Here is a 22,393-nt window from a genome sequence, read left to right as displayed (position 1 = left end):
TTTATCGATGTACGAAATTTTAACATCACCGGGTTATGTCTAAGTAAACCATGAAACATGATCTTAATTTAACTCACTAACCGGACATACGGCTTAATCAATTACCATTCAAAAGCATGTCAGTTGTACAATATTTTTGTCTGTATGTTTGTCCAATTAAGACCAAGAATGAAAATTTCTTAATATTTAACATATCAGAACAATTTTGTGCCTATAACGATTACATTTTATGTATGACAGGAACGAAAATCATAAATGCAATGATTAACAGTCACTTTTAAAACACATTTTAAATTTATCAATGTTGTACTTTTATATATTTATTTTTTTTGCCATGACTTGTTTCAGGTTATGAGTTTTGAATGTTTACGTTGTATCCTCCATCGGTGTTTAAGTAGTCTTAAGAAGAAACCCATTATCAACACATACTTTGAGCATCAAGCACATTTTGTAAAAATTATCCATCTCTGAAACACCGTGGTACCGGTGCTTTTGGTTGTGTTGTTTGCCAAAAGTAGTTTGCCAACATACGCACATTACCTTGGTTTTGTTTAAAAAATGCTAGGTTCAGAACATATTCAGTGGAACCTCTTAACATACCTAAATCAGTTTTAAAACAAAAACAGGAACAGTTTTTTTTAAGAATGCAGTTTTATGTTTTGTTTGCAAAACATCTACCCGAATAGCAAAAGAAACTAAACATAAAAGTTGCAAATGTGTTGTACAGAAAAATATCACTTTTACCCGAATCGGACCAATTTGTCTTAAAGTAATATGAAACTTCAAAAAATAATAAAATTGGAACATATTTTATATTCTTAATTTGGGAATGGAAATGGGGAGTATGTCAAAGAGACAACAACCCGACCAAAAGGCAGACAACATCCGTAGGCCACCTATGGGTCTTCAATGCAGCGAGAAAATCCCGCACCCGGATATGGTTCTCAGCCGGCCCCTAAATAAAAATGTATTAGTTCAATGAAAATGGACGTCACATTTAACTCCAAAACGTATTTATGAACTACAATTAAAACACATACAAGGCTAACAAAGACCAGAGGCTCTTGACTTGGGACAGGCGCAACAATGCGGCTAGGTTCAACATGTTTGGGAGATCTCAACATTCCCCTATACCTCTACCCAATATAAAATAAACAAACTCACAGTAAATAGATATCAAAGGTACCAGGCTTATAATTTAATACGCCAATACGCACAGTAAAACTCAGTTTAGAAGAAGTCCGAGTTAGATGTCAGAAAAGGTAACTTAAGATACTAAGCAAAATGACCATGATGCATAAATTAAAAAGCAGTTACTGACATGCCAGCTCCAGATTAAACTGATTGGAAGATTGCGTCTTCATCATATGAAAATCAAGCACAATCCTTAGCTATAGGGATTTAGAATCATGTTTAAAGGTATGGTTAGCTTTTGAGAGCAATGACGACATTTTTCTGCTTTGTATAGAATATTACCATAAAAATTTGGATTGGAGTACCTGAAAGATACGGTGTCTGCATGTTGAACCATATTTACAATAGATGTCCTTCTACTGATGATAAAATTAAGTAAATAATTTGACTTATTTATATAAAAGATACTTAACGTCGTCATAACAAACACATTTTTATTCTTTGATCATGCTTAAACTTATATATTCGGTTTATTTATATGCTGTTACACTAGCACTTCTTTTTTCAAATTGATTGAATGTTGAAGTCATACAAGCTTTTTGAAAAGCTTCAACTTGTATATAATTGTTGAACTTCCTTGTTTGGTTTTGTTGCCAAGATCAAGTTGACATGGCGCATGGAAACTATTCTGAAATCGAATCAAAATGTGGAATCTGCTTGTCTCCGTACACAGACCTGCGACATTTGGACTGTTATCATACATTTTGCACACCATGTCTCGAAAAACTCGATGTCCATGATAATTATCTGACTTGTCCGTTATGTAGGACTCACATTTCTATACCGGAAAAAGGGGTAACAGTCGGAAACCCGGTTGAAATAGAACAAAAGAATCGAAGCTCTTTGTTAGAGAAGGCGATAAATGCTTACTGTAATGTTTACTATAGAAACAAAAATTTTAAAAGTTAATAGAAACAAATAAAATGACAATTTTCTTCTCAATAGCGAGGTGTTTTATTTTAAAACACCAATTGCATAAGTTTTTAATTTATCTATTACATAGTTAAGCAGAACAATTAGATATCCAGTCCACGACATGGGTATCTATCAAGTTGGATGACGAAAATGCATAACCTCCGATTTAAAAAATTACCACGGACGGAGAACATATCAATCTATTAGTTCAGTAATTTTCGTGTCTGCCCTTCCATTATGTGACTCAAGAACAAAATCCCCAACATGGGTAACAATTATATCGAAAAGTGAAAATCGAGTGCACCTTTTTATGTTAGGGTGTGTTTGAGTTGAATATTTTATCTTGCAATCTTACAAAGCAAGAATTTTTGATACATCATCTCGCTTCAGATTCTATCATTTTCATATATTAAAGATACAGGTTGACTTTATAACATAAAAACACAGTATTAGAAGATGAAATATATGAGTAGGTGTGTTCGAATAGCTATTTGTTTTACTAAAAGTACTTGGCGACAGTCTTTCAAGTTGGATGATGAAAATGCATATCTTCGAAAAAAAATTTTTTTGAGTGTGATAACTAGGGTTTATAGTCTTTAACCACTAAAAAAATCTAGTCTGCCCATCCACGAAATAATTAATTAGATTTTTTTTATGTTTATGAATTTTCGAAATTTCCAACCGTTCAGACAATAGTTTTAAGTCGACCCAATGCAGACAATATCATTAACTGATGCTCATTAGCTAGTAGACACACTTGTCTTTTAAAATACAACTGATATTTAAGGATCGTAATGGTGCTATGTGGATAAATTTATCGGTTTTCAAGCGCAAAATTGGCAGCGCGTCATCCCTACAATGGCTTCCATTTTTACAATTGTAAAAATGAACTGGCGTAATGAGGAGATAATTTTGACGAAGTAGAATCCTGACTGGGTAAGCGGTTTAAAATATTATCCTTTCAAATTTGAACAATCTCACAGAGCCAATAACACCTCAGATGTTTGCGAATTTTGTTCTGATGAAAATGCTGCAGTAACTAAATGTCTTGACTGTAATATACACTTATGCTTGACCTGTCGCGACTTCCATAGGAAAATAAAAACGTCCAAGAACCACTCTCTTGAGAATTTAAAAGGAGATCAATTGGACAAAATCAACGAGAAGTCAATAAAAGAATGCGAGGAACATAGAAAAGAGTTGACTTTATTTTGCAAGCCTTGTAATATATTGTTATGCAGTGAATGTGCAGAAAAATCCCATCGTATGCACGATTATCAGAACCTGTCACTATTAATTCAGACTAGGAAGAAAACTTTACTGACCAGAACAGCAAGCTTGCAATCGAGAATATCAGTTCTCAAAAACACTGAAGAATTGGTTCAACAAGAGGAAAATGTGTACCACAAACACTGTACCATATCGAAGAAAGATATAATCGCACACACTACAAGTGTTAAAGATGTATTTTGTTATACGATCGATATACTGACAAAGGAAAGTTTGGCTACAATCGACAACATTAAAAAGAAGGATATTATAAAAGCAATTGATACTTACTTGAATGAGATAGAAACAGAACAATTGTCACTCGCTGGTCTGATCAAGACAACAGAGGATTTCATAAACAGTTCTTCAGATAAACAGTTTATGGATAATTTTTGTACCCTTGGTAGTCATCTTGACAAAGTTTTGACCAAGACGGGAAGGTCTTTACCTTCTTTAAATTACTTTAAATTCGAAAGGGGTGAATTCAATAAAGCAACTTTTGAACAATTATTTGGACAACCTAATGTTTCTGCAAGAGAAAATGTTATTACCCCTTTATACCAAACATTGCCTATGCCTAAAATATATCCTGAAGCAAAAAAATACTTACGTTTACAATTTCAGACAATATTATAGATATCGTTCGTGCCAATAACGATAATACGTGGATATTCACGGAGAATTTAGTCAGTCTCTATAATCGCAACGGGGTTGTGAGTTCTACGTTTACACCACCAGTCGAAGGCAAACGAATGCTTAGAAAATCTGCAGATGAATTATGGTTCTGGACTGGACAGTCTGCAGTGAAGAGAGTAAATACACAATTTCAAGAAGGATACAAAGTCCCATTTGAAGGTGGGTTGGTTTGGTGTTTTATTCAAAGTGGAAATTTACTTGTGTATAATATAGACGAAAAAATATTTTATGAGGTACCAGAACAAGAAGGTGTTTTTAACAAAATGAAAATCGAGGATCCAAGAAAGAAACTGCCAAAGAATGACATTTTCACTGGTGAAAATATTTTGATGGCGGAAACTTCGAACTTAAATCTTGATATTTCATTTCACGGCCACATTGTTGTTACCGCTGATAAACATGGTGTTATTCTTGAGACATTTGAACGACCAGGTGCAAACTTCCTAAGCATAACTCTAGATAATTACGGACACATCTTTGTAGCGGACTTTAGTAAGGATTTTATCGATATTTTATCTGAAGATGGTGTTTTTCAGCGAAACTTTCTGAATAATAAAAATGGTGAAAACATTATATATGGTACAAATCACATCACTTTAGATGAATGTGGCTTTTTGTGGGTGTTAGATTATGCCGGGAAGATGACATTTTTTTCTTACCAATAAATATATTAATTTGTTTGTTGTAAGCCAAACAAATTTACCAATATATGTAATATTTTCTTGATTTAAACATGCAACCATCGTTGGTAAGTTCTTATCAATTATATGGATTACATACTTCTTTTTATATCTTAAAGTGATTAATATACATAATGTTGAAATTGACTGCTGTGCCTCAGTTTTTTAGATTACTAGTTGTGTTTGTTTGTTTTGTTTACAGATCGTTGTCAATGTAATGAATATTATGCAACTGCCATACAAGTGAGATGTTTAGCTAGCTATAAAACCAGGTTTTATCCACCATCTTCTACATAAGAAAATGTCTGTACCAGGTCAGGAAAATGACTATTGTTATCCATTCGTTTGAAGTGTTTGAACTTTTGATTTTGCTATTTGATTATGGACTTTCCGATTTGAATTTCCTCGGCGTTCGGTATTTTTGTGATTTTTGATTTATTGAATTGAATTTCCTCGTTAGTCTATACTAAAACTGCCGGTAGTGGGTCGAAAGAAGACAGCACTTACAACATTTGAAGCGAATCAGGATAAAGCCGAATTCATTTAAATGAATATTGATTACACAGAATTCAACGAGGCCTGGAAGGATTAAATTGCTAACAAAATAGCGATAAAACACAGCACGAATATTTCTAACGTCGGAGAATTTTAGCATTTTCTACGGTTGGGAGAATTTAGTTTTGAAACGTGAATATAAGTGTCAGACCACCAATTAACTCCCTTCAATATAGAACATAATAGTAGCCCTACTCTGACACAAAGATTACCAGAAAACATGTTTTTTTTTAGAAGATATCGCGATACTTGTCTTCCAAGAGGTAGTTCATTCTTAGAAGACTTTAAACAATGGTTGACAAATTTGGCATGTAGAAAGGTTATACATGTTCAATTTAGGATACAACTGGTTTCTATGAAGTTAAACGTAAAGCAAAATATTAAGAAAGCTGTGAAAATTGCAATTTTTTTGGAACAGATAGGGTTGATGAATTTGTGATCTGACACCGTTATATGTACACAACGGATTTGTAGGTAAACGCAGAAATCTTCTAATTTTAGAAATGTATACAAAAATTCCGAGGAACACTTTGGAACATAAAAGTATGCCAAAAAAACCCACTACGTCACATTATTTTACTGTGTGTTTTTCTCTCAGTACCTGAATTCTCGGGAGGAAACTGCTGAAAGACTCTGGTGGTTTTACCTTGCACTGTAGATCTTAATTTTTCATTTTATTGAAACGAATGAATTCAATGTCTTGTTTCCACGCTTAAGCAACACGTGTCTTCTGCAATGAAATTCGAATTAACTCGATACTTTCAGTAGTCTATCATTTATTATAGAACCTCAGGATTGCACTGGTAACAAAAATAGAAGATAATAAAACATTTAATTTATGTTTCAATTTTTATTCTAATTTCTAACTGTGGAGTGCTACCTGAGCAACACAAACCAAACCAAAAACCGGGGATCACAGGCGCTCCGGAAGGGTAAGCACATCCTGCTCCTTATGTGTCACCTGTCGTATTGCTTCTTAAAAGAACAAACCCGGTTATAAGTCTAATTTGGTAGGTCATTCAAAGAAAAGGAGGAAAGGATTGTGGTTACGACGATTGGAACAGATCCGTCGTTATCCTCGAAGTAAAATTCCTATAACGCTTAACCAACTCGTTATGAAGTTTTTCACACACACACACATATATACAACTCGTCTGAACATCAACCCAACAATGTTATATCTGTAAATTTGCTTTCGCCAATTTTTTTTTCTTCCCTCGCCGGGATTCGAACCCATGCTACTGAGATATCGTGACACCAAATCGCCTGCACTGTAGCCGTCCCGCTAGACCACACGACCACCTGGGCTTCATAAAAATGAAGCTTTCGGTGGCCGGGTGTTACCTTTCCACGTCAGTTTTAATCTAGCGTCGTACTACAGTACACGGTATATAAGGCATGAAGATGTTATTTTTACAGATCAGCTAAATTATCTATAGTAAAGGATCCTACAAGGTAATGTAAGATACAGTCACAGAAAATAATTATATTTATAAGTACGTCTGAGCCAGTGACAACTCTACAACAGATTTATCCATCGGATCACCAGCAGTGATGGTGATACATGGCTGTGTACATTATGTATATACAACTCGTCTAAACATCAACCCAACAATGTTAGATCTGTAAATTTGCTTTCGCCAATTTATTGATCTTCCCTTGCCGGGATTCGAACACATGCTACTGAGATATCGTGACACCAAATCGCCTGCACTGTAGACGTCCCGCTAGACCACATGACCACCTGGGCTTATATAAAATGTTAACTTAGGCTATACGTAATTTAATCATGGACTAAAAATGGTTTGAAAGTATGATTGAAGGAGTGCTAAAGGATAAACTTATACTTATTGATTAAATTAAAACTGTGGGATTATAGTTTGTTATTGATGGGGATTAGGTATATATAAAAGAAAATCAATTGTGGAAACTATTGCCCACACATTTTGACTTAACTTTTGTATTATAACAATTAATTTATATGGAGTAAAATTTGGAAAAAAATAAAATTGACCTATTGAACATTCACAATCATTTTTTTCATAACTGTAGTTGACCATCAAATTTTCAAATCTCATAAATTTAAGTTAGGAAGAGACAAATCGAGCTTACAAACAAAAACTGATTCCCATTAGAGGGAACCCAAATACTATGTGTCTTTCCAAATTCAGGAGCTTGCAATATAAGATAACATAAACCTCGACCATTTGTTTGTAGCATCGATCAGCTAGTACATTGGGTATCCCTGAGATACACATATATTATGCATAGTGAGTTTGATGTGTTTTGTCATTTGAATTTGCCATGTGATTAGGGACTTTCCGATTGAATTTTCCTCAGAGTTCAATATTTTTGTGATTTTATTTTTTATCCATGATCCAGAAAATACCTTTTTCGTGATAAAGGTCTACATCACCAGACTTTTAAAACGCGGCGTGAAAAAGATGTGGAATATTTTTCAAATACCAGACTTTTTGGATACAATTCTTTAAATGTTATGAATGTTAATAGAATTTAAATATTGGTTATAAATGAAAGAACCTGCAAGATTTCCAATCTTCATTCGAATTGTTGATAAAATTCAGCGAAATCATGTTGATAAATGGGAAAGCAATCACTTCTTTAACATGTTTAAATTTGTCATATTAAACCATATAGTGTATTCAGAAATTTTTCTTAAAGTCCCGGTCACAACAGATCGTACCATTTTTTGTCGTGGAAGATCTGCAAAATAGTTGTCGTGCAAAATGTCAAAATAATATTTCGAGTGGTCACATCAGATACGACATGCCCATGATGGTTTCACGATGGGTACAAGTAAGAAAAATATATGTATTTGTACTGTCGTGTGCTTGTCGCAAGTCAGTCGTGTGACAGTCTTACGACAATCGTACGACAATCGTGAGTTGTTTGGGGCTATTTTTGTTTTGGTGGAAATGAATGAAGAGAGGTGAATTGAATTTTTGGATGTTGTATTTTAACTGATTTTGATTTGGAATGAGTGATTAGGCCAAGTGCAAAAAGGTAATATTTACAGTTTTCGGAACATCTCTTGACTTGTCAATAGGGGTATAGATGTGTATTGGTAAAATTTGTAAAAGTGATTGCTACAATCTATCTGAATTTTGGATATATATTTGGACTAGGACTATACATTACACACACCAAAAATTTGACAAAAGTGCATGGTGCAATTTTTTTTAATGATGCAAAAGGTTATAAAGAACTGATAGAGGAATTAATTGTGGTCTGTGGCCCGCCGTTCGATCAATGGCTTAACCCAGCAATGTCGGGTGTTCTATACTGTTCACGGGCTCGAATCAATGCTAACAGGACTATATTTTGTTCTTGTTGGAGTCCGGCAAGGTGTCTATTCAACATATTCGTTCTTGTGGAAAAGCCATCATTTTTAAATGGTAGACAGTATGTTTTTCCAAATATTCACCGACTTGTATTCTTCTAAATATGATATATAACGTAAATATGCTGCACGACGAACGTACCACTGGAAAAGTTGTCAGCAAATCGTAGTACTAGTACAGGAAGACAATAACTCAAAAGTAACACTTAATGAATATTTTGATAAATAAAAGGATTTTTTTTCACAAGAAAATAGTAACATTACATGTAAGTATTTATAGGCAAATTCGTAAGTTTGAAAGGCAAACAATAATATCGATTCATTTAAAAATAAACCTTCATATTAAAATTAAATCTTACTTGTGCTTTCACGAGAAAGTGCACAAGTAAATAAACGAAAAATTTGATATGTTTTTATCATGGTCTTCTGAGTATAAAAATGAAATTATAATTTTTTAGGGGCCATCTGAAGGACACCTACGGGTGCGGGAATTCTCGCTACATTGAAGACCAATTGGTGGCCTTCGGCTGTTGTCTGATCTATGGTCGGGTTGTTGTCGCTTTGACACATTCCCCATTTCCTTTCTCAATTTTATGAATGGTTTATTTTAAGGGATATGCTTACCCTTCCGGAGCACCTGAGACCACCCCCAGTTGGGGTTCGTGTTGCTCAGTCTTTAGTTTTCTATGTTGTTTCTTGTATACTATGGTTTGTCTGTTTGTCATTTTCATTTTAGCCATAGCCTTGTCAGTTTATTTTCGATTTATGAGTTTGACTGTTCCTCTGGTATTTTTCGTCCCTCTTTTAAAGCGTTTTGGAGGAAATTATTTTGACAGTGACAAACAACTGTCATAATCCTTACCTGGTACAGTCATTTTTTAAATAATATGGATGATTAATCCCGTTGCTATAGCTAGCTAAACCTCCCGAATGTATGACTTTCGTTATATATCAATTCAAAAAGACATAATAGGTTAATGTGACAATAATTTGGATTTGCAGCCAAAAATTGTGTGAACATACATCACAGACATACAACACTGACTAATTATTTTTTAAAAAAGCATACGTTTTGAATGGTTTTTACAATTGTAATTTTTGGGGCCATATATAGCTTGCTGTTCGGTGGAAGTAAAATAAATAACGTACAAAGGTAAGTTTGTATGAAATAAACATGATGTAATTTTTGGTAAAAGATTTTTGCAAATTACTGATTTCAAATTTGCCAACAGTTTATGAGTAAAGTCATTTTTACATTTCAACATACACACTTAAGGTAAATAGATCCAAAACACATATTATCAGTTTATTAGCTAGCATATGTCGCACCTTTATTACCCCTTCATTCATCCTGATACCGACAACAATCGGTGTATTATCTAATCTTGGAAAAATATAATGGACCCTTTTTACAGACGACCGGTTGGTTTTTTTTACAAATGTAAACGCTTTAGTAGAAGGCTATTTCCAGTGCAATGTACATCGATTTCAATTTCAAATGGGACCAAAATAATATTCTCAGACCTTAATCAAAAAGATATTCATTTTAAAAAGGGCATAGAAAATATTGATTCCCTAAGAAATATTATGCTTCATATACAGAATTTCTCTTGTTTTTTGATTATTTTGTAAGAACTGCATTTTTAGTTTTTGCAAAAACAAAAGTTGTATATGTATTGTAATGAACAATATCGTTCGTTACAAAATTGGATCAATTCATCTTAACATTTTGATTTTGTCATTTAATAAGGGACTCCGTTTTGAATTTTCCTAGGAGTTCTGTATTTGAGTTATTTTACTTTTTGGACGTGGGAAAAATCATTATCTGTACTTTTGATTGATCATTTGAAAAAAAAGAAGGCTATCTTAGAATTTCATATAAAGATAATAAAGAACTGAAAAAAAAATGTCAAATTAAAACTTGATTAGAAGGCTGACGATTTATAAAAAAGGAGATGTGGTATGATTGCCAATGAGACAACTGTCCACAAGAGACCAAAATGACACAGACATTAACAACTATAGGTCACCGTACGGCCTTCAACAATGAACAAAGCCCATACCGCATAGTCAGCTATAAAAGGCCCCGATAAGACAATGTAAAACAATTCAAACGAGAAAACTAACGGCCTTATTTATATATAAAAAAAGGACGAGAAACAAATATGTACTACATAAACAAACGACAACCACTGAATTACAGGCTCCTGACTTGGGACAGGCACATACATAAATAATGTGGCGGGGTTAAACATGTTAGCGGGATCCCAACCCCCCCCCCCCCCCTCTAACCTGGGACAGTGGTATAACAGTACAACATAAGAACGAAGTATAAAAATCAGTTAAAAAAGGCTTAACTCATCAGATGGACAAAAATACAAGTGGACGTGGCCGGGTACTTATACAACCCGACACAAAAAGACACAAAAACAGATCTGAGAGTACTCGCAGTTATCTGACAGCTAGTTCAAACTTTTAGATTTAAACAAACAAAGATTTAGACTAGTTGTTGGTTTTATGATTTACTGCAATGAAGCCACCTAAGGCTACTGCGTAAAATGATAAGCATCACCAGGACAAGGGGATTAAATGATTAGTTCCACCAACACAAGATGACATCATAAACAAATAATTCCGAAAACCATCTGACGTTAAATATAGTTGATCAATTAGTGAAGAAAACTAGTATGCAAAATTACAGAGAGTATATCTAAAAATATAACAAAATCGCTCAGGGTGTTCATTTTGTATTTAAGATGGTAAAATACATATTAGTAATGCATATATGTGGCGGGGTTGTTAGCGGTTGTTGTCTCTTTGACACATTCCCCATTTCCATTCTCAATTTTATATTCTGATTGCAGAAATAAAATCAGAGAATATTTTCATTTTCTTGATATATTGAAAAACTAGAGCCACAAATATTTGGAAAGTCGGCGGGTGAGGTATTGTTTCTTAAATAAGTTGTCAATTTGTAACAAAAATACAAGCATGTTGAAACCAAAAAAGATCAATCAACCTAAGCCAAAGTTATACTTTTATTACAACATACTTAACGTCATAATTTTTAACAGATTTAATTTTTTTGATCATATTAAACAATATATATTAGGTTTATTTGTGTCGCTGAAATGCTGTTACACTAACTATCCTTTTTCAATTGATTAAAATAATGCTGAAGTCATATCAGCTTTTTGAAAAGCTTCAACTTGTATATAATTATTGAACTTCCTTGTTTGGTGTTGTTGCCAAGTTTCAAAGATCAAGCTAATATGGCGCATGGAAACTATTCTGAAATCGAATCAAAATGTGGAATCTGCTTGTCTCCGTACATAGAACCAAGGCTTTTGGACTGTTACCATGCATTTTGCACACCATGTCTCGAAAAACTGGACGTTCATGATAATTATCTGACATGTCCGTTATGTAGGACACACATTTCTGTACCAGACAAAGGGATAAGCGGTTTAAAATCTTATCCTTTCAAATTTGAACAATCTCAAAGCGCCAATAACTCTACAGATATTTGCGAATTGTGTTCTAAAGAAAATTTTGCAGTTGCTAAATGTCTTGAATGCAAGATAAATTTATGTTTGAACTGTCGCAACTACCATAGGATACTAAAAACGACACAGAACCACTCTCTCGAGGACTTGAAAGGAGATCAATTGGACAAAATCAACGAGAAGTCAATAAAAGAATGTGAGGAACATAGAAAAGAGTTAACATTATTTTGTAAACCTTGTAATATCTTTTTATGTAGTGAATGTGCAGAAAAATCGCATCGTATGCACGATTACCAAAACCTGACACTATTAATTCAGACTAGGAAGAAAACTTTACTGACCAGAACAGCAAGCTTGAAATCGAGAATATCAATTCTCAAAAACACTGAAGAATTGGTTCAACAAGAGGAAAATGTTTACCATAAACACTGTAACATAGCGAAGAAAGATATAATAGCACACGCGACAAGTGTTAAAGACGTATTTTGTAATACCATCGATATACTGACAAACAAAAGTCTAGCTACAATTGACAACATTATAAAGAAAGATATTAAAGTCATTAATACTTACTTGAATGAGATAGAAACCGAACAATTGTCACTCACTGGTCTGATCAGGACAACGGAGGATTTCATAAATAGGTCTTCAGATCAGCAGTTTATGGATGATTTTTTCACCATTGGTAGCCATCTTGACAAAGTTCTGACCAAGACGGGAAAGACTTTAGCTTCTTTAAATAACTTGAAATTCAAAAGTGGTGAATTTAATGAAGCGATAATTGAACAATTATTTGGAGAACTTGATAATAGTACAAGAGAAAATGTTATTACTCCTTTATATCAAAAATTGCCTACGCCTGCAATTTTCCCTAAAGCAAAAGTAGAACATACGTTTACACTTTCAGACAAGATTATAAATATCGTTGCAGCCAATGACGACAATATGTGGATATTCACGAATAATTTAGTCAGTCTCTATAATCGCAGCGGGGTTGTGAGTTCTACGTTTACACCACCAGTTAATAGCGAACGAATGCTTAAAAAATCTACAGATGAATTATGGTTCTGGACTGGACAGTCTGCAGTGAAGAGAGTAAATACACAATTTCAAGATGGGTACAAAGTCCCATTTGAAGGTGGGTTGGTTGGGTGTTTTATTCAAAATGGAAATTTACTTGTGTATAATATGGACGAAGAAGTGTTTTATGAGGTAACAGAACAAGAAGGTGTTCGAAACAAAATAAAAATCGAAGATCCGACTGAGGAACTGGCAAAAAATGACATTTTCACTGGTTCAAATATTTTGATGGCGGAAACTTCGAACTCGAATCTGGTTTTTTCATCACAAAGCAACATTGTTGTTGTCGCTGATAAGCATGGAACAATTATTGAGACATTTGAACGTCAACCAGGTGCAAGCTTCCGAGGTATAACTTTAGATAATTACGGGCAAATTCTAGTAGTGGATTATCATATGGATACAATCGATATTTTATCTGAGGACGGTGTTTTTCATCGAAACTTGATGAATAATGATAATCGTGATAAAATCATATCACTTTAGATAAATGTGGCTTTCTATGGGTGTTTGATAATGTTAAGAAGATGACAATATTTTCATGGCAATAAATAATTTAGGTTTGTTGTACGGCAAATAAACTTACCATTACTAGTATATGAAATATTTTCTTGATATAAACATGCAACCATCGTTGGTCAATTATATGGACTTACTACGGTTTACAATGACGAATGAACTGTTATAAGAACTATCTTAAAGACTTTTATAAATAAAGGAAATAGTAGTATACTGCTGTTCAATAGTCATAAATCGATTTAACTTAAACAAATCGGGGTTACACACTAAAACTGAGGAAAACATCAAATATAAGAGTAAAACAGAAATACTTAACTGCCAAAAAAAAAAAAAAAAAAAACAAGCGTCAACATACACAAAAATAGACTATTTGATAACAACTGACATATTCCTGATTTGGTACAGGACATTTTAAGAAAACATAGTGGGTTAAACCATACTTAACTTTTTAGCATTAGAGCACTGCATAAGTTTATTTTTATTATAAACATAAAGCATCATAAATGAAACAAGTAGTTGTTGTAATCTTTAGTATTTTGTGCCATGGAAATGTATGATACTTCTATACAAGTAGATATTAAAAAAAGATGGATTTAAGGAGAAAAAAACACAATTTGCATAAAATTCCATATTCTCTTTTCCAGATAACAAAAAAGTTATAGACAATGCTCTAGCTATAAAATGGGGGAAACGGGGACTTTTTAAATTTTCAACTTGTGATACTTGTGAAAAAAATCTTCAAAGACACCAGACTTATAATTTGTTAAAAGGCTTTCTCCTGACTAGGATTAATATAGGATGTGCCTATCACGACCGGATGCACTGTTTTTCTCTACACATAGCACGGCCAAACACAAACTCACTACCGAGCAGTAGGGTTTTTTTCAATCATCAGTTAAGCAAAATTAGATGAGAAACTTGCATTATAGTGTGAAAATATTCAAGTTATGTTATTCTATTTTAATGGCACCTAAATAAAAACTGGAAGCTCACCAATGACAAAATGAAATGATAATGGCCGAACGACCGTCAACTATGAAGGAAACCAAAATGTTTGCGCGCGCTTAAAACTCCGCTCACTGTAACCTTGGGCAGTGGTATTACAGTTTAACGTTAGAACACACTATACAGACATATAAACATGGAACCGATGTAAGAGCAATTTGTGCTACTGAAATATATTTGGTTTACTAGATCATAGGTAAGTTAAAAGAGGATAATCTGTTGAGGATCTGCCTGCTTCTATTTATATGGCACATTGATGAGCATTATGTTTTTCGGTCTGTGCGTCGTTCGTTCGTAAGTTCGTCCGTGCGTCCGTTCGACCGTCTGTCCTGCTTCAGGTTAAAGTTTTTGTTCAAAGTAGTTTTGGGTGAAGTGGAAGCAATGAACTTAAAACTTAGTACACATGTTCCCTATGGTATCAGTGGAGGATCCAGAACTTTTCCTAAGGGGGTAGGGGGGCGCTGACTGACCTAAGGGGGGGCCGCTCCAGTCATGCTTCAATGATTCCCTATATAATCAACCAACTGGATCCGCCTATGGGTATGACCTTTCTAATTTTAATTCAAAATTATAGTTTTGATTCCAATTTTACGACGGTCAACTGAACAGAGAAAAAGATAGTGCGAGTGGTGCAAACCGTGTACTATGGACACATTCTTATCAGTATATAAGTGAACTGACTTGGTGCAACTAGTATTGGTTCCCCCCTCCCTGTTCAACTCTATCACTGAAACCATTTACTTGTAACATAATTACAATAACTCAGAATTTTACAGATATCTACAATACGTACCAGTTCTAACCATGATGGATATATGTTAACATATGGGTATTCCAGAAAATAAAAATAATAATACTTTATTTAACTTCGGCGTTCTAAGCGCTTTTCCAGATTGATCTTCTTTAGTTTGAAACACTGAAACCGAAAATTTCAAACGCCAAGAAATAAAAATACTTAAAAACACAATGAGCTCTATGACCAAAATGAACATAAAAAGAATAGTCAAATCCTTGTAAGATCATCTTAACCTTGGTCAGTTAGGAGTCTTAGGACCTTAAAACATGTCAAAAAGATCATTCCAACTTAAAGGACAACGTTAGAAATGTGTTGTTTTGTTATCCCGGCTATGTTTTCAACTGAGGAAAGAAAAAAATAGTCAAGATAATCTCTCAACTTAAAAAGAGACAATCAAAAGTGTCGTTCTCAATGATTTCCTGGATAGAGAAAACTTTTATTTCAATAAAAAAACCCACTAATTACAGTAATTTCGATTGTGTGTAGAGATACATGGGTATCATTAATTCATATTTGCACCATATGTGGAGCTCGTGTGGAGCAGGATCTTCTTACCCTTCCGGAGCACCTGAGATCGCCCCTAGTTTGTGGTAGGATTCGTGTTGTCTATTCTTTAGTTTTCTATGTTGTGTCATGTGTACTATTGTTTGTTTTTTGTCTTTTTTTATTTTTAGCCATGGCGTTGTCATTTTCGATTTACGAGTTTGACTGTCCCTCTGGTATCTATCGTCCCTCTTTTGTATCAATAGTAGATTAATCAAACAATTTCAAATCTTTGATTAAAAGGTTGACAATGATTTAATGTTTGTAATTAATATATGATTGAACTCATAAAAGCAAGAAGTTTGAACCAGGTAATTTATTTTACAGTTTGCAACAATATCTCTTTTAATAATCTGTGGACTGCTTTTCAATGATTATCAATTTGGACTGAAATTAGGTATACTAGGTTTTATATAATTGTTTGTTTTTTTAAATGATCTTCTTTTGTTTTTGGTAAATGTTTATTAATTAGCACCTCGGAAAAACATGCCTCAAATGCTATAAAATATCGTAACTGCACTTGCTTTAGACTATTGGTACACGAAACGCACACAGCTAAAGTTTGCAGCAAAATAAAAAAAAATACTCATTAAATGGAAGCTTATGTAGTTCCGTTGCTCAACATTACTAACAAGTAGCGTCGAATAAAAGAAAAGCATGTCAATAATTCGCAAATGAACATTGTATTAACAAAAATCGGGAAAACGGAAACAGTTTTTCATCGTCAAACACAGTTTGTAATGGCAAATTCAATTCATTCTGTTGTGGAAGCCAACAAATTTCTTTGCTCTGAGAAATTTTTTCAACATATCACACGTGCTTTTGTTTCCGGTTTTTATATGATTTGGAAGAAATTTCTCAAAAATTTACCAGGTTTGTTTATTGTGAAGACATTAATAGTTTTTGCTTGATACAATAATTTGAATTTAGAGATTCAGGATTCGAACATCGACAGGAAACTACTGTCGCCTTAATAACCATAAAAGTTTTATTTTACACTAATTCGGAGCAAACGGCCATACGGTTAATCATTTAGCATTTATCATTTGAAAGCATATCACTTGAACCATCTGTTTGCACTGTCGTTAAACATTCATCAAGGCAAAGATCAAGGACGAACAATTTCTTAATGTTCAAGATGTCAGAATAATTGTAAATTCTGTCACCATAACAATGACAAATTATGTATGAAAGGGATGAAAATTATTAATACAATGATAAACAGTCACTTTTCAAACGCACTTGAAAATATTGATGTTGTATTTTTAATAAATGTTTTTTGTCATCTCTTATTGATTGAGTTTTGATTGTCCCCTTTGTATCTTCCGCCTGTTTTGTTTTTAAGTTTTGTTTAGTATAAAGACGACAGAAATTACGAACTCATACAATTAGCTTCATTTACATTCTGTAAAAGTTGGAATTCTCAGACACACTATATAGTGATTTGATTGTGCTGTTTAAGTAACGTGTGCTATAACATATGCAAGTATCCACGATCCAGTTAATGTATTTTTTGTGCTAAGGTCAACGTAACCAGACTTTTTTAATGAGGCATGGAAAAGTCTTGTAGAATTATTTTGTTGAAAGACAAGGCTTTATTGATACACTTTTTTATGTGTTATGAATGCAAATTGATTTTAGATAAAGGTTCGATTTGAAAGAACCTGCTAGAACTCTAATCTTAAATCGAATGTTGAAAAATTGTCAGCGAAATCATGTTGATAAAAAATAAAGCATCAACTCTTAACTTTGTCATAAAAATTATTAAGCCATAAGGTGTATTGAAGTTTTCTATTAGAATCGATTAATACGACTTATCCGTTTGTTTACTTTTTCTTTCATCACATGTTTTCCTTTCACACTTGAGCTATGCGATGGCCGAATTTCTCACGAGGTGTCATGTTTAATGTCACTGCATACGCAAAAGTTGTTGGCGAATTACTGTACAGCAAAAGAATAATTCAAGAGTAATACTTTCGAAGATTTTGATAAATTAATATAAAGGATTTTCTTTTAAAAGATCCCTTAGTATATTTACGCGTGTTTTATAGTAGCATTTGTCAATTCAAATATATAACATTTTGTCTTTTTTGTTTAATGGGAAGTAGCAAATGTCTTTAAGAATAAAAATCTATGTGTATGTCAATCCAATCTGTTAGAGTATTTGAGACATGTATTCTCGACGTTTAACATATTCAACATTGAATACGATATCATTATGCCTACAAGTATTATACCTATTTATATATCAAATTTATAACTTGTGTATTAACTTTTTCGTTTACAAATCACATGATATCTTCACTATCAACACAACTATAACCCCAAAATGCTTTGACTGTTGACCAAGTCAAATTAATAATAATATATTAGAATGATTAGGTCAATCAAATTTTGTCTGCTTTTATGTGTAAAACCACCTTGTTAAGTTTCCACTTTTCAAAAAATTTGCAGAATTTATCTTTGTCTGATCAAATAAAGAAATATTTGGCATGAGTTAAGTTTTATGCACTATATAAAACATTTCACATAACCTTTCATTTCATATAAGAAAATAACCTCAATCAAATTTCCCCCATTATTGTGTACAAGCTTTATTAGCCATGTAACCTTAAGTTTCCAAAATATTCTATAGAAACCCCGAATAAAAAAATAATGATGCTTTGAAATACCTAAGATACATGTTTATGACCCAGAAATGTTTTACTGCAATAAAATGTAGGTTTAATTACCTACAACTATCAATATCAAGGGAATTTCTTTTTTTTTGACCTATTTTCGTATGCAACCGGATGTGATGTACCATGATTTGGTGGTATTACACTAAAACAAAGTTTTCATTCTTATTGATACTTTTTTTATTTTATATAATAGTCTACAAGGTAAGCAGATAAGTGCTAAAATCAGTAACTTTACAGCTGGATGCTATAAATGCTATAACTATTTAAATTTTAAACCAAAACAAATATATGCACATTATTGTTTTTACGAAGACAATTATCAAACTTTTCACTTTCATGTTGATTTTCAGTGGACGAGTGTATCAGGAATGTGGGCACTAATAAACATTTAGCATTGCATGCTTTCAATACGTCCGGGTGTTAGATTTTTCCTGCACTGAAGACCCATTGGTGGCCTTGGTCTGTTTTCTATATTTTGGTCGACCTGTTCTCACAACAAAGACATCAATTTTAAACATACCAACAATCCAGTAGAACAACATTTTTCAATAACTGCAATTACTTAGATCAATATTTGTCAAGATACTGTACTTATTTAGTAACTGGTTTTCATTTGTTGCTGTTAGTCATGTTTGTTTTTTCGTTTATTGTTTTAGCATAAATTAAGTCAATAGTTGCCTCAGTTGAATTGTTTTACATTTAATCATATTGGTATTTTAACAGCTGACATTACAGGATTGGTTTTCCTCATTATTGAAGGCAATACCATTTACAGAAAAGATTGGGGCAACATGAGGTGAACTCATTTACTCTGGGTAATTATTGTGTTTTGTCTTGACAAGTTAAAATGATCAAATAGTATTTAAGAGAGATTAAACCAGATATATAAATCATCATTCTAAAATAAAAAAAATATATCCCTTAAAAAAACTGTACAAGACATATTAGAAAGAGGTATGTTAAGTTTGAGCAATCAGCAAAGAACACTGTGAAACAAAACTGACTAAAACAACTAGCAAATCTTGTACACAAATATCCGGCAACATATAATACCACCTACGAAAATAAAAGTACCAATCAACTCATTTCTCAATAGGGACGATACAAAACATATTACAACACCCACATGACAGACTTCTTCCGCTGTTTGACGTATTTGAAAACTAAGCAAATGCTAGAAACTCGCCCTGTATCTAGCAGAAAACAACATTGAAGGAACGGTGTAAGTATTGAATGGATTGTAGGCAAATTTTGCAAATACTTAAATCAATACCATTTGAAAATCAATTTATTTCATTGAATGCAAGTCATGAAATTTAACAAATGCACAACAAAATGGAATAAACAATGATATAATGTGATTAAACAATTAACATATAAAAACTTGTGGGCAACATTTCCCAAATAAATACATGATATGAGGTGAATAACAATCATACAAAGCATATTAGAGTATACAAAGTGCTCTCTCACAATATTTCATATTTATAGAGAATTCGTTTAAGCATTTAAGTCATAAGTGAGCAAATTTAACAATTTTTACAGTATGTACAATTATATACCACACTGATCATCCTCAATTTTGTATGCAGTTTTATTTAATATTTTCTCAGGACAGCGTAATACTACTCCAATTGTCCTCTTAATTTTCTTCAGTTTTATAAGGATATGGTAGTCATTCTAAAGATAATGTAAAGGAAAAAAACCCCAAACAAACCAATTTGTCTCTGCTGCTATAACCAATTTGGCAACAACACTACAATGTGTTGTAATTTGATTCTGAATGGTCAACTTGAATGTGCAAGATATGATATTAATTTAAGTGTGCACTATATGTTTGGGGATAACCTTTAACATGTGACTTCAGATGCACAACATTGACATATGATGAACACAAACATTTTCTCTTTTCTGAACACGTAAACAAACATTTTAAAAATCTTCATCTTAACTATAATTAAGTATGCATCATTAATGTATATAAATAGCTCCACATACACATCCTTAAAATAATAAAGGCATGTACTAGTAGTATTGATAAGTAATAACCTAAATAGCAAGAAAGTATATCACATTGTTTTTTATGTAGCTAAACATTTAGAAAAAAATATGCAATTATAAAATGCATCAATGCACTCATTTTTGTATTTTTCCATATTCTAGTTAAATAACTTTTTGAATTATGTAGTTCTCTTTATACCTTTCATATACATGCTCCATAACATAATCTATCACTAGTCCTTGTTACAACTAGAGTAAAACAAGAGCAAGTCACACTCTTTTAAATTAAAATAAACCAGAACAGGAAAGCAATCCATAGTTTTGATCATTTAAAAGTCCCTAATTTTAAATAAAACAAGTCATGTTTAACAATATTAACAATTTTAGATGACCTAGTTATTGCAGAAAAAACTATTTGACTGCAAATGCCAAATTCAATTTTCAAAATGACAGTGACCTGTATTGTATGTTTCATAAAAGTGTGTAAATTTTGTCAAACAGCACTTTCATTGTCAACCGGAATCCAATAACATCCAAATTTCCAAATAACTAAGGGAAACAACTTTTGAACAGTAAATTTCAAAACAATCCAATACAAACATATATGTATTTTTTATCCATTACAAATATGCTAAAATTTCTGAAAGATGAAGTCAGGTGGTACTCTAATTTCAGTCTAGTAAGCCACAGTTTAACCTGAATAACCCAATACAATTGTAAACATCATAAATCAGGAATCTTCTGCTTAGTCTAAAACATATAAGTTACTACTAAAACTTGAGTTTTAACTGGTTGATTTGAAGTGAAACAAGAATGTGTCCATAGTACACAGATGCCCTACTCACAGTATAATTTTCTATGTTCAAAAACTACCTTGACAAAAAACTTCATTTTCTATGTGCAGGAGTCTGTGAGATAGGGGTCAAAACTCTAATTTGACATTAACAATTAGAAAGATCATATCACAGGGAACAAGTGTACTAAGTTTCAAGTTAACTGGACTTCAACTTCATTAAAAACTACCTTGACCAAAAACTTGAACAAAAAGTTGGACAGACAGACAGACAAATGAAAAAGGGACACACAGATAGGAAAACATAATACCTCTAGGTGGGGCATAAAAAAACAAGGCACAAAAACAATTCATGCAGAAAATTAGGTTTACCAGTAATATTATTTGATTGTATATTTGAGTAACAGATAAAAAACCAAACAACTATATACATATTAATGTACCAACTATTGCTGATATCTAATCGACAAAAATCAAACAATATTCATGGGATCTACCTCTATATCTATATAATGAAAAATGAATACCAAGGACTGTGTAAAGTCAGAGGAATTCCTATTAAGTCTGACTTAAATAGTACTCTGATCAATCTATAGGCTTATTGTAATATGATCCAACTAAAAATATCTATTGGTAACACACAACAAATTGGAAAGGAAAAGGAAATAATGTCTTTTAACAGTCATGTTTGCCATACAGATTCATAATTTTTGTTTCATGGCTTTCAAAACATCAATATGGAGGATCTCATGTAAAACGAAATCCAATGAGCTTCCAGGTACATGTACACCATATTTTT

Source organism: Mytilus galloprovincialis, chromosome 1 (assembly GCF_965363235.1).
Source record: "Mytilus galloprovincialis chromosome 1, xbMytGall1.hap1.1, whole genome shotgun sequence".
Taxonomy (NCBI): Eukaryota; Metazoa; Mollusca; class Bivalvia; order Mytilida; family Mytilidae; genus Mytilus; species Mytilus galloprovincialis.
The sequence above is the reverse complement of the archived record's forward strand: the minus strand, read 5'-3'. Positions refer to the sequence as shown.